This window comes from Alosa alosa, chromosome 18 (genome assembly GCF_017589495.1).
Source record: "Alosa alosa isolate M-15738 ecotype Scorff River chromosome 18, AALO_Geno_1.1, whole genome shotgun sequence".
NCBI lineage: Eukaryota > Metazoa > Chordata > Actinopteri > Clupeiformes > Clupeidae > Alosa > Alosa alosa.
Genome location: NC_063206.1, coordinates 19,623,570 through 19,637,378, shown reverse-complemented (window position 1 = coordinate 19,637,378; position 13,809 = coordinate 19,623,570).

Sequence of the window (13,809 nt, the reverse complement as noted above, 5' to 3'; positions counted from 1 at the left end):
GCCACCTGCCTGTCATGCTGCTTGCTCACCCATTTAAGGAGCGTTTCGGCATCATTAGTGGGGCGGTGAGGCAGGCCTTGGCCCAGGTGTAGGTGCCTCCAAAGCCGAACAAGCCGAGACAGATGGGGGGAGGTGAGGGTTGGGGTAGGCAGAGGAGAGGTGGGGGGAAGTTGATGGCGGGGGGCAAGGGAGGCGGTGTCTCTGAACCATGAAGGACACCCATAACCTCCCCCCCTCCATCCCTCATAGAAACCCCCTGTGAAGATGGAGGAGACAGCTCAGATTAGCAGGCTGATGCAAGCAGCACTCAGCGTGGCAAGGTGAGAAGGGGGTTGAGTGATCAAAGCCCAAGGGTAAACACAGAGGTCGTGGGGGTCAGAGGTAAGAGATGAGGCATAGGTGATATGAGACAAGACTCGAGGAGGTGCTGCCTTTCCCATGATGGGAAAAACCTGCTTTCTCTAGCAGAAGGGCCGAGTGGCGGGAATGCCTCTGCTGACCGTGGAACACTCACACTCACGTCAGAGAGGAAGGACACTCGCATTACTTCCTCACTGAACTTTGTCCCTTTGCTGCATTGGCATATTTCCAGATGTAGCGTCACTGGGCTCAAGCTAAATGGAAGGCTCTGTGAAAATGTAGCAATTCAGGCACACTTGAGTGGACAAAGACTCTCTCCACAGTGACATCTGTAGCAGTATGAACCGTCGTCCCCACATGTCCTCAAAAGCGGCCTCTCTGTTAGACTTATTCTTGGACTTATGTCCAACCCATTAGGCTGTAACTTTTAAGTAACAGCCTGGCCAAGGATAAGTGGATAGGCTGTGTGCTGCTCAGTGCGTTTCTGTGTGAGTGTGTTTCAGTGTGTGTGTGTGTGTGTGTGTGTGTGTGTGTGTGTGTGAGACAGACAGAGAGAGTGTCCATGTGTGTTCTCAGGCCCAGTGGTTGAGGTGAGGGATGAATAACGAGGCCCACAGCTCTCTTCTGGTGATGGACGACTCCCAGCTCTGCCTGGACTACCAGAGCCAATCCTCACTCCTCGTTTGACTTGGCCATGTAATATGCCGGCAGGACCAGCCTAATGCGTACCAGGGCTCCTTCAACCTGAACCCGGTGCCTGTGTAGAAAATTATATTCCTCTGCCTCCATTTTGGTGATTTTGCCTCTGATTATGGATTTTTCCATAGACCTGTCTTCAGAGAGATGCCCACTAAATGAAAGATGACCAAAGGAACACATATTACAAGGATACAAGGATACAAGGAAGTTTATTGTCACATGCATATAGTTACTGGAAGTAAGAAATGCAGTGAAATTATGTCTGGTGTCAGCCTATTTGTGCATTAATTGCATCATATATTACATATTACATCAACCTGTAGTTTGTTTGAAGAAGTCAGGCCAAGATGGAGTCCTTAAGAGAGCAAATCTTTTCTTGGGTAGGCCTTCCTAAGAAAGCATGATCCGATACTGTTTATGTAAATGATCCATAAAAGGGAATTCATCATAACTGTAGTTCATCTATCAACATTTACCTCAGACTTTCCAGTGACACACTCAGTACATTAAATATGAAGAAATAAACATGAGAGAAACATTTTTGTCTCACTCATCGCGAAAACTGCTCTCCTGTTTGGTCCCTTAAAAGACATTCTGTACAATACCTAGCTACAGTAAAGGGGAAATTCCTATGGGGGGAATAATAATTCTGGAATGGATTCTTTCTGGAATGGATCCATGGTCTTTCACTTCTTCCATCTCGTCCTTTGTCCTTCTGGTAACGTGTGGCTTCTGTCCCTGTAAGCGCCTGCTCCAGTGGCGGGAGCTGGTTTTTGGTAGTTGTTTTTTTCCCCTGGGGGCTTCCCTGTCTGTATAGTCTCTCCCAGTAAACCCATTGGCTTGCATTTGCAGAGGATGAGTCACACTGCCGGAAACGAGAACGAGGTGGATAGTTTTACATAAACACACCACCATTCAAACACACTGCAGGGAACATTAAATTACATGCGAACAACATTTGTATGGGTAGGGTAGAGACATAGCCTCTGTGTGTGTGTGTGTGTGTGTGTGTGTGTGTGTAAAGCACATGTAAGAGACATGTAGACATGTGCATGCATACGTGTGTTATAGGGCAAGAAAGGGAGAAACAGAAAGAAAGAAAATGAGCCAGTGAGAGCGTCGTCACCTCTGGTTTCTGGAGGCTGGGTGCGAGTCTGGTCATGCCTGCATGGCATGTGGGTGTTTGTGTGCTCAGGTGTCAGTGAGCGATGATCACCACCACCAGCACCACTGTCCCCCCAACCCAACCCCCTCACCACACACACTCCTCCTTGCCACCCCCTACTCTCCCGACAGTAAAGCCTGCCTGACTCGCGGCGTGTTTGCAGGGCGCGGCCCGGTGCACTTGACAGCTGTGCGTTGCCATGGCACCTTCACACCCCACCACTCGCCCCCTCCATCTCCTCTCTCTTCTCCCCTCCCCTTCCCTCTCATGCTCCTCCTCCTGGCTGCACACACACACACACACACACAGTGGGGTTGGTTGTGGGTGATTCTGTCAGCTCTGCAAGTGTCAGCTGTGGTGCAGCTGCTGTTTGCATTGGTTGCCCCGGAGGCCGGCAGGCCCACGGCAGCCGCTAGTGCCTCTTCTTCCTCCTCCTCCTCCTCCTCCACTCCTTCTTTCCTTTCTCTCCCCCTTTCTTTCTCCTTCTCCCAGGGCACACCAGTGCTTCCTGGGCTCTGCGGGCTAATCGAACACATCTTACTCTGAATGGTGACAGAGGAGTGTGGCGCACAGAGTGGTCCTCACTCTGCTCTCATCTCATGTTCCTGTAAGGGGGCAAATGAGTGTGTGTGTGTGTGTGTGTGTGTGTCGTGCGTGCATGCGCATGTACCGTGCGTGAGTATCGTGTGTGTGTGTGTGTGTGTGTATTATGTCAGTCCTGATGAGAAACTGTGTCTGTGTTACCTGAGTAGTCCCCAAATTATTAACACAAACACCCTTGGATTAAAGGCTCTAACACATGGTGTATGTGTGTGTGTGTGTGTGTGTGTGTGTGTGTGTGTGTGTGTGTATGTATGTATGTGTGTGCATGTGTGTGTGTGTGAATGTGCTCCTGTGAATGTGTTCTTAAGCCAACCCCAAAAATCCTGCTCGTCACCCAGCTCTGTGAAACTGAAACAGAACAGTGGCCGCTTGTGTTTGGAGCCACCATCCCTGCATGCCTCGCTCCTGCACAACGTCACACCCTGGAGGGCCAGGCAAGGTTCTTGTGATCCACTTCCTGCTCCTGTGTCTGTTTCTGTACCTGTAACTCCCTCGCTTTAAAGCGTAACTCTCGCCAAAATGCATCCTATGGTGTTTTTGTGAATGTATCCAATGTAAACAATGTAAACATTCGTTTAAAAGCATAATTACGTCTGAAGCGGCACTTTTAAGCTTGTCTGCGTTGTCGTTTTTGGGTGAAATGGCCTTTTCAATGGGAATCCTTGGGGCACTACTATTTTGATACACATAGTTTACTAAAATGAAAGGTTTTGGACAACTCACTCCTTGACTGGCAAGATGACGGCGAGCAGAAAAAACAAGTGAGTCGTTCAAAACCTTTCTTTTAGTAAACTCTGTATACACAATGTTCTCAATGCTCGAGTTCATGTGTAGAGATCCTGTATCAAAATAGTAGTGCCCCTACGATTCCCATTCAAAAGGCCATTTCACCCAAAAGCGACATCGCGTACAGGCTTAAAAGTGATGCTTCGGACTTAAAGGGACACCAGGCAAGCCTGATGCTTTTTCTCTACGAAACTCCCCCTTGCTCGGTCTGAAGCTCTTTTCCTTTTCTTTGCGTCTTCCGTCAAGGGTTTTTTCTGCTTCTTCGCCGGCTCTGCCATTATACACAAGTTTGCAACAATCTAGCGTTTCGTTAGCCTGCCTCTGTGCTGTAAACTGATCCTGCTTCGGTCGGTGGGTAGGATACACCGAACTTGCAAGTGGGATGTTCTTCATACAGGCTGTAGGGGCAGGCGGGAGAGCCTTCATTCGCTCTGTAATGAATAATTTAACCACACTCTTAAAAATGCTGGGTTGGAAACAACCCAAATTGGGTTATTCCTAGCCCAGGTACCTGGGTCACTATTGGACCGACCTCATGTTGGGTTAAAATAACATAATCCATTGGGTTGGTGACTTTAACTCTAAATTGGGTTACTTTTATCAAACCAACTATGGGTCATTCTTACTAACATGATGGGTCAAAATAACCCAGAAAAATGGATATGACCTACCAGCCCATTACTGGTTCATATTTACCTCTGTTGGGTTATATATTTGACCCACTATTGGGTGTGTCAGACACCAAACAGGACGAGGACCACAAAAGCGTCACGTTAGAATGTTTATTTAAGGGTTGGGGGTTACAGGGGTTTCGGGAGTTCCAAGAGTCTGCGTGTGTGTGTTCCCCCAATAGCCGAGCAGCAATGGCAGGAGCTGGATGATCCGGGAAGTCCTGGGGAAACACACACACAACAGCAATTGAAACGAAGCAGCAGTAATGGTCAAGGGCTAGGCTGTATTAAGAGAAGAGAGACGGAAGGCAGGTCAAGATTACCGGGCTGGAGATCAAAGAAGTAGTCGGCGGGTCTGGGTTCACAGGCAAAGAGTAAGAGTCGTTTTTCCAAGACAGGCAGGTAACTGGTGCGGGTTTTGCAGACGATCTGACAAGTGTGGACTGAAAAGCAAGGCTTTATATACCGGGCATGATGAGTGGTGAATGCAGTGCAGCTGGTAGGTAAACGAGGGTGAGGCAGAGCAGAGCAGGAACAGGTGGAGGTCATCAGACTTTAATCAGCGCGTGTTACCAGGCAGAGAGAGAGCTCATGACAGGGTGTTCTGTTTTTTTGCTTATGGATTTCCAAAAACATATTTCTTTACTTTATTTTACTTATGTACATCAAGGTGAAATAGGGCTGAAAAAATCAGCTGAAATAGACATAGGAGAATACATTATATGAATTTTTATATTTTTTATTGATTGCCACAAATGGGCTACAGTACAAAAGTAAAAAACACTGTTTCATTTCATTCAAACACTGTTTTATTTCATTTTGAACAACAATTTTACTAAAATCTAAAAAACATTTTACAAAAAACTAAAAAAAAAAAAAAACAATTAACTAGCAATGCTCATAATACAGTAGTGTAGTGACAACAGTAGAGAGAACTTGTCCAAAATACCTGTGCATCCTGCAGGAGCTGATCTGGGAAATCTTTGACCTGTGGAAAACAGAAAAAATATAGGTGTTAACAAAAATACAATGGATGAAATGTGTCTTGTCCGAAACAGGCAGCCAGCTACTCTAGTGACTACCCTCTCTCAGCCTCTAGCCTACCATAACACAAGAGTAAAAAGTATAGACACATGAAACACATCATACACTAAAATATGTCTTACTTTGAGGGATCCTGTGTGGAAGGTCTGGACGGGACAGATGGGACACTTGAAACACAAAGATTAAAAAGGTTAAAACAAAGATTAATGATTCTTTTAGGTAATCAGTGTCAGATCATATCGGATTCAGTCAGAATGACGTATGAATGAGGGCAGCCTTTTTGGACTCTGCACAGCCTAGCCTATGAGAGAGAGAGAGAGAGAGAGAGAGAGAGAGAGAGAGACTTTTCTTCCTACCCAAAATTAAAACTGAAACAGGCAGCCAGCTACTCTAGTGACTACCAAGTGGAATCTCTATCAGCCTAGTAGTAGAAACATTGTCTTTAATATAAAGATCCCTGCTAGCTAGCCACCATGCTCTCGGGTCAAACTAACTTGACTGTATGTAGTTTTAGACTAAGACAGCTAGTTTGATTGCAGGAGAACAGACTAGACTGTACAGGTAATGTAACCGAAATGAGTGTCTGTGAGTGACACAGCTTTAATTGCTTACAAAGTTGCTTTACAGACTCTGTTCTGTGTCTGCGTGTTAATTAACTTACATTCAGGAGAGCTCATCACTGGGTGTCTCTTGTTGCCAATCATCTTGTGCCACTAGGAAATACAGAAAAAGGGCCCGTTACACAAATAACAGCATCACCCAGGTCCAACTAACAGAGCTAAACGAGTGACCCCACACCTGTGGTTCTCAAACTTTTTCTGTAATTTTTGTCATTCTCCATTTTGAATAGGACTGTGCTGTGTATTTTGTGTGTGTGTGCCTGTGTCAGTGTGTTCTCCATCTGCATGCTAAATAGCTTACGTTCAGGAGAGCCCAGCCCTTCATATTTGGCTTCCTTCTGCCAATTAACAGTTGTCACTATGAAATGATAGCATACATTACATGTAAAATATCTTACTATCGTTAGTCTTCTGAAGGAGCTCTGGAAGAGGGTGGTGTGGAGGTCGCTGTAACAGTCCTTCGTCATTATCCGGTGTCATTAGAAAATAAAGAAAAACTAAATTATTGGAGTGAACAGTACGTCAAGTTTATCACAATTAGATAAACTAAAGTCAGTGGGCTGAGTAATTGCCACACATGCAACTCATCTTAACCCAGGTCAATATAAGAGGCTAACATTCACATACAGTATGTTAACAATAGGCTATTTACCAGGCCCTGTTTTGTTACAAGTATGTCTAGGTGGGCCATGGGATAGAAAATGTTGAGAACTCCTGGTTTAGGCTAAATAATTGTGATTTCAATTTTGACCTAAATTATGGTTATTATTCCATTATTGAGCAGCACAGCAACGAAAACGGCAACAGCACAGCTGAGCTGTACAATACATCCAGTAAAAAACAATTGCTGCTGTTGGGAGTAACTGTACATGGCTATGAAACAGACACACATAGTAAATGTAGGGAACAAACAGGGATATATTTGATTAAATAAGGGATTAATGAAGCAGTGGATTTCAGTATGTAAGGCAATGTTTGAATAGTAGGCTAGTTAGATATATCTGCTCATATATTGTGTTCCTGATGACAAACTTCACATGACTGAAACCAAAGTGAACTTCAGCTAAGAACCAAATTATAGATGCTAGGGTGATGATGGTCAAGGTTTTACTGTGTACCTGTGTTGCAGCTGTAAACTGGGCAGGATCTGGAATATAAGGGGGCTGAACATTGCCTGTGGAACAGATAATCATGTAATGAGCATTAGTTTATAGACAATTTGAGGACCTTGTTATCAATACATTATATGACAAATATGTAGATTGTGATCTAGGCTACTGTGCAATGTGAATGTAGAGGATGTCATAAAAGCAAAATTACGTCCGAAGCGCCACTTCTAAGCTTGCATTGTCGTTTTCAGGTGAAATGGCCTTTTGATGATAGGAGCACTACTACTTTTATACATGATCGCATCAAATCGCTAGCGCTATTTTAAAAACAAACCCTTTCATTTTAGTAAACTATGTGTACACGAACAATGTTCTCAATGCTCGAAATTCATGTGTATAGACACTGATAATACTTCGATCAAAGTTTCAAGTTATGTTGAGCCTTCTTAGTGTTTTAAAAATACAGATTTTGACACGATCATGTATCAAAATAGTAGTGCATTCAAAAGGCCACCCCACCCGAAAACGACAACTCATAGAAGCTTAAAAATGGACGTAATTATGGTTTTAAACTAAAGTTTGATTCAGGTACATTCCCAAAAACACCGTAGGCTGCATTTTGGCAGAGTTACGCTTGAAGTTCCGCTTTACTGTTTCTGTTCTGTTTAAATTGAACGTAAATGCCAAATATGTAGTCACCTCTAGTCCCTCAGATTCAAAAGAAGTGCCGAACTTCACCTCTGCTATGACTCCCTGCAATGGCCAGCTAAGTGGCAAGCTAACGTTAACGCTAACTAGCTAGCTTCTACCTACCTAACATTAGCTGAAAACACATCCCGTTAAAGCACTTTCTAACCACAACAGACGTCATAGAATACAGTATCTGATTAAAAACACTTCTACAACGAGTTTACTTATGTGTTATCCTAAGTTAGCCAGTTGGCCTACAGTATGCAAGTTAGCAGCTAACATAACCAAATAGCTTGAAAAATAGCTTGTGTAGCAACGTTAACGTCACCGTTAATGTTAACCTTAATATAACGTTACTATCTTCAAAAAGTTAGCCTACACCGGATTAGTCTATGCATTCTACCAAATATCATATCATATATCATCATATAAATTGTGGCATTCGGATTTTACACAAGTTCAACAAACCTTCGAGCTTTCACTGCCGGCTTGTCGCTTGATGTGGAGGACCAACGGTTGCAATCAAATATTCTAGAACACTGTTCCAGGGGTACAAGACTGTTGTCTTCATGTCTTTGCGATTGTCAATCCAACTGGTAGACTATATTATAATGACCAATGACTGGGTTAAAATTACCCAGGCACTGGGTGCATTACATGATTTTTTATGCTCTCAGCCACTAACCCAGCACCTGGGTCTTAACAATAACCCAGCATGGGTTATGATAACCCAATAAAAAGTAAAAATGTCATTAACCCAGTGCTTTAGTTAAAATAATAACCCAGCACTTTTAAGAGTGCATATACCGACTTACGAAGATGATTAATTAACACGAAAACGTTGCCTGGTGTCCCTTTAATTATACTTTTAAACGAAAGTTTGACTTGGGTACATACATTCACAAAAACACCCTAGGATACATATTGGTGAGTTACGCTTTAAACATTCACACAGGACCCGGCAGTTCCAGGAGTGTCCTGGTGCGGCACTCTCGGCGACCCTGAGGCAGCCCTGTTCTGGTGGGAGCGTGTGGCACAGGAGGAGGTGGAGGATGGGCTGGAGGCTGCGGGCCTGACTGCAGGGCCTGTGGTGCTCCAGAGCCAGGGAGCAGGGCTGCCCAGACCGGTTCCCCGCCTCAGGGGCCTGGCTGGAAGGGGTAAGCTGTGACCCTCAGATCCCCGGCTTAAACATCAATTTTAAAATGGCTCCACTCAGGTTTCTCACCCTCTCTCTGTCTCTCTCTCTCTGTCTGTCTTTCACACACACACACACACACACACACACACACACACACATTTCTGTCTGTCTCTTTCAGCCACTTCTCTACCTCTCGCCCTCTCCTCTCTTTCTCACACTCTTTCTCTATCCTCTAGGTTGGCACTCTCTGTCAAACATTCTGCACAGTCAATCAGTACTCTGGGCTGAGCTGTCAAGCAACGTATATTTTCAGCCTGTTATCAGGAGGTGACTTCAGTTGAAGCACTCTTGAGAAACACACGGTGGGGAGGTCAAACCTCTTTCCTGTGCTAAATCTATGCCAGTGCCTGGCTCTGTGCATTCATTTGTTTGTCCTCTGTTTTAGATCTTCCAAGGTCTCTTTTTCATGTTACAGATATGTGTGGAGTTGCAGTGCTGCATGAAAGGAATCACATAAGACTTGCCTTGACTTGATTTGTATAAGACTTTAAAAGCAATGCCTCTTTCAGCATGTTCCTACCAAACCAAACCACTTCAGGTTGGTTAGAACACAATACACCCCACCCCCCACCCCCTTCCTCTGCCTCCATCTATCCACCCATCCACCCTTCTCTCTCTCCACCTGACAGACCTTTGGGCTCTGGCCGTATTGTTCATGCACCTGTGCCAGCCCGCCTCAGTACACCTAAGTGGGATTGTGGATTATCCTCCCCTGGCTTTAGGGATTGAAGGCACAATGTGCTGGACGGCAGAAATCTTAATTCTGCACACTGAATAGAATGTTGGGCATGCCATAAAGCCCCAAAACAGACTACTGAGGTGTGCCTGACAGTTTAACATGTATCCTTTCATCTTCATCCTTCTTTTTCTGTCTCTCTATCTCACACACACACACTCAATCTATCTGATTCACTGCATTCCCTCTCTCTGTCTGCATACATTCTTTTTCTCCCCTCTTTCTCTCTACCTGACTTTCTCTCATACACACACACACACACACACACACACACACACAGACTCACTCTCTCTCACACACACACACACACACACACACTTTGTCACACACTCTCACCTAGTGCCAGTGTCTGACCCCAGGGACTAAACCTGACTGTGCGTCTGTCCTAAGATGGTGAGCACTGGCTCTACCTCTGTGTGTCTGTCTGGCCCTGCTGGAGCCTGAAGCTTGCCTCTAGTCTGAGGCCAGCGGCTTTTGGCCTCTGGGCTGCCTGGTCCTTGCTCCCGCCGCCAAGGCTGCTGGGAGTTCCTGCACTCTGGCGCAACACACAATATCACCAACAAATGGCGCAAATGTTGCACATTTAGAACAAACCGCAAAAGGAACTCTGCTACTAGCTCTACCGTCACTACCCGCCCCCCTTCTTTCTGCCAGATATTAAACCTCAATGGATTTCTTTGAAGTGTCACTCCTCCCACACACAGATTTACCACATGTGTGTGTGAGAGTGTATTTTTTTGTAACCCAGACAGGCATATATGCAATAGACAGGCATGCACCGCCCTCAGACAGCCCCAGGCTGGGAGGGGGAGGGGCACTGCCAGCATCGACCAGGAAGTCGGAGAGAAGGTCAAGGTGCGGAGATAAAAACAGAAGGGTGCCAAAGGTTGCGGGTGGACTGATGCAGATGGTCACCACCGTGAGCTTGACCTTGACTGTCAGGAGCGCACCAAGTTGGGGAGGGGGATTCCGAAGCCTCCATAAATGCCACAGTTGCAGCTGGCATCCAACAGTAAACACTCCCCGTCCCAGCCTCGGAAAGATGACAAAGAAGCCCCCCCAACAATTCTACCTCCTTTTTGGTGTCAAATCAGCTTATAATATTCATCGCCAGATCCCATTAATCCAGCAGACACGACACTGGAGTTGAAGCCCTGCAGTGGTAACAATAGGGATCCCAAACAACGTGTGCTTGAAAGGGGTGGAGGAATCCACATGCGTTTGAGGCTACTCTCTATCCCTGGACAGCTTTAAATTAAACATGAGTGAGTGGGGAGGATCTCATGGCGAATTCTCTTTAATCTCGTCAGCTGCCACACACGTGCCTTGCTCAGCGCACTTGTAATATGCATGTCGTTAAAGCCCCCACAGCCACGCTAAAACACACACACACACACACACACACACACACACAAATCAGCCTACAATGGGTACCACGGGGGCTGGTGCTCAGATGGATCTGACATATTGAACAAAAACAGATCAATATCCAGCCCCTCTGTGTCTGCACCTTTGCTTGCCAAACACAAGGATTTCAAATGGCCATTAGAAAAGGTCCTCTCTCCTAAAAGGGAACTTGTGAAGCAGATATATAGTTTTGCATGTCAGGGCTGACAGCACATGGCTATGTAGTCACATACAAGCTCACCAACGGCACACAGACAGGAATACTTACATAGGCACAGCAAATGTACCAAACACAAAGGACTGAGTCGAATAAAAAAACACCAGATAATCAAATTGGCGCATTTCTTCTGCCCATCCTGCTGAAGGTTATTTGTCAGGGCATCCAGACCACCAACACACTCACACACACACACACAGGTGACAGGTGCACAAATATTGAGCACAAGCAACCTTCAGCAGCGGGAGAGAAAGACAATGTGATGAAGACAGAGGGAGAGTGGGGGAGGGATGAAGAGAGTTGGAAAAAAAGCAGAAAAACAAACGCCTTATGGAGTCTTCTAGAAGCATATGGCATGTCCACCCACAGCTATAAAAAGGGGAAGCAGAGAGGAGAATAAAAATGGAATTCAGCTGAGCTGTTGACAGTTGCTGAGTGTGATAATGAGATGGGTTTGTTATCAAGCAGCAGTGGTGAGGTAGACAGCCAGTTTGGGGGGACTTGCCGCATTGAACCCCATAAATAAGACATGAGAGTCTAGTGCTACCATGATGACAGTGTCACAGACCGTACCAGAGACAGTTGATAAAGCGAGACGATTCATAAGAGGGTAAATTCGGGCACGTTGTGACGTGGGGTTCGAAGCTGTCACGCCCATTTAGGAGTCTAGCGGGAGGTCCAGTGTCTATGTATTTCTATGGGAGAAATACAAATTCACGGAATATGACCAATCCCTTAGCCCTACATTCAGCGATGTAAGTTTTGAACCCATTTTCTAAAAGCCACATGTCTCCCTAACATTCCGACATTGAAATTGTATTTTCCAACGAAACAAATAAAGACAAAAATAGCTTTGTTCGTGATCTGTCACTGTCTCCTCAAAGCTCTGGTGCACAGCCACCTGTTCTCAGAGGCTCTAGACTCAGAGATGGTTGATAAACTAACCTAACATATTTTTGCTAGAACTAGTAGACTAGCACAAAGTTGCTGAACATATGTTATTTCAGGTTTGTTTGCAACAATATATAAGTTTAACCAAAGTTCTTAGCTGCTAGCTAGCTAGCAAACATTCCCATTCACTTTCCGTTTACTGTGCTAACGTTAGCTAGCTAGCTAGCTCGGTTAACGGGGCAAAATGAAATTATTCATTCCGTGTCCAAAAGAGTGTTTCATTGGCATCACACACAAACAATGACTGTAAAATACTATACAAAATTATATGTTTATGTTATTATTGCTTATTCATAGAAAAGTTTGTTTTGACACGCCTACTTAGGAGTCAGGAACTAGTGCCATTTCGTTCCATTGGTGAATCGTCTTATGATTCATCTTTGACCGTACTTTGGCCCACCTCGCCAACTGCCCCTCGGCCTGCCCTGCCCCCTCCATCCCACCGTTACCATGGTGACACCATGATTGACAGTTTATTGGGATGCTCTGGAGCACCTAAAGGACACGTGTTATCTCCCAGATCTCAGGCTAGATACCATATTGACTTCTTGGTTCTGAAGGACATTGAGACTACACTATAGGTTGAAAATCCTTTCGTATTACTTGGATTTGTTGCATTTATATTATCAGACATAACATAGTCTATGCTAGCCTAGCTGGGTTCACCCAGATGAACCTGTTAGCAAATTCAAATCCTGTTAGCAAATTCTAATTTGCTTACAGTTTCATCTGGGTGAATTCAGGCTAAGTCTATGCAATAGCAGACATTAATCTAAGGGCTCATGACTTTTTGAATACATCTTTTGAATGTTCCCATTGTTGAATTTTAGGATTGATCGACTAAACAGGAGAATACTGGGGCAGCCTGATACATTGTACATTTCTTATTTTCAGCAGAGTGAAACATTATGCTTTTTGGAATGTAGATGTTTTTCTTAATCTCATACCAGGTCTGAACCCACTATGTATACCAGTGGTTAGGGCTGTACAGTGAATGAAGCTCATTCCCTAACACACATTCTAGCAACAGACACTAGACCCCACTGGCATTAGCCTCCTTGCTAGCCTAGCAAATCCACCAATGCCAAAAGATGAGCTTGAGTCTACAGGACTGCTATTAAAACACAGAGTAAAAAAAACGCTTCCTGTTATACGTTATCATTCATGATCTTTAAACATGCTTTCACTCAGTGTCCCACTAAAATGACCATCTGATCGCACGCAGCCTCAGGATACCTTAGGTTGAGATTTTAACTTCTCATTTGTATCGAGAAGACTGTTTCTGTTTGTTATTTTGACATGAATGGAGATAACATATTTGATAATTAATCCGAATTACTCTGAAAACTCTATTTCAAGGGTAAAAGGTTATGTCAGTTGTACCTTTAGGCAAGATTACATACCAAAGATTCTTTAGGTTCATCAAGAGTCTATTTACATACCAAACAATCTTTGGTGAATTGTATTGTTGTGTCTGTGTATTTATATGTCTGGAATGGGGTATACTTGTTGTGTTTGAGGATTAGGGCAATGGGCAACTACCGAAATTCATT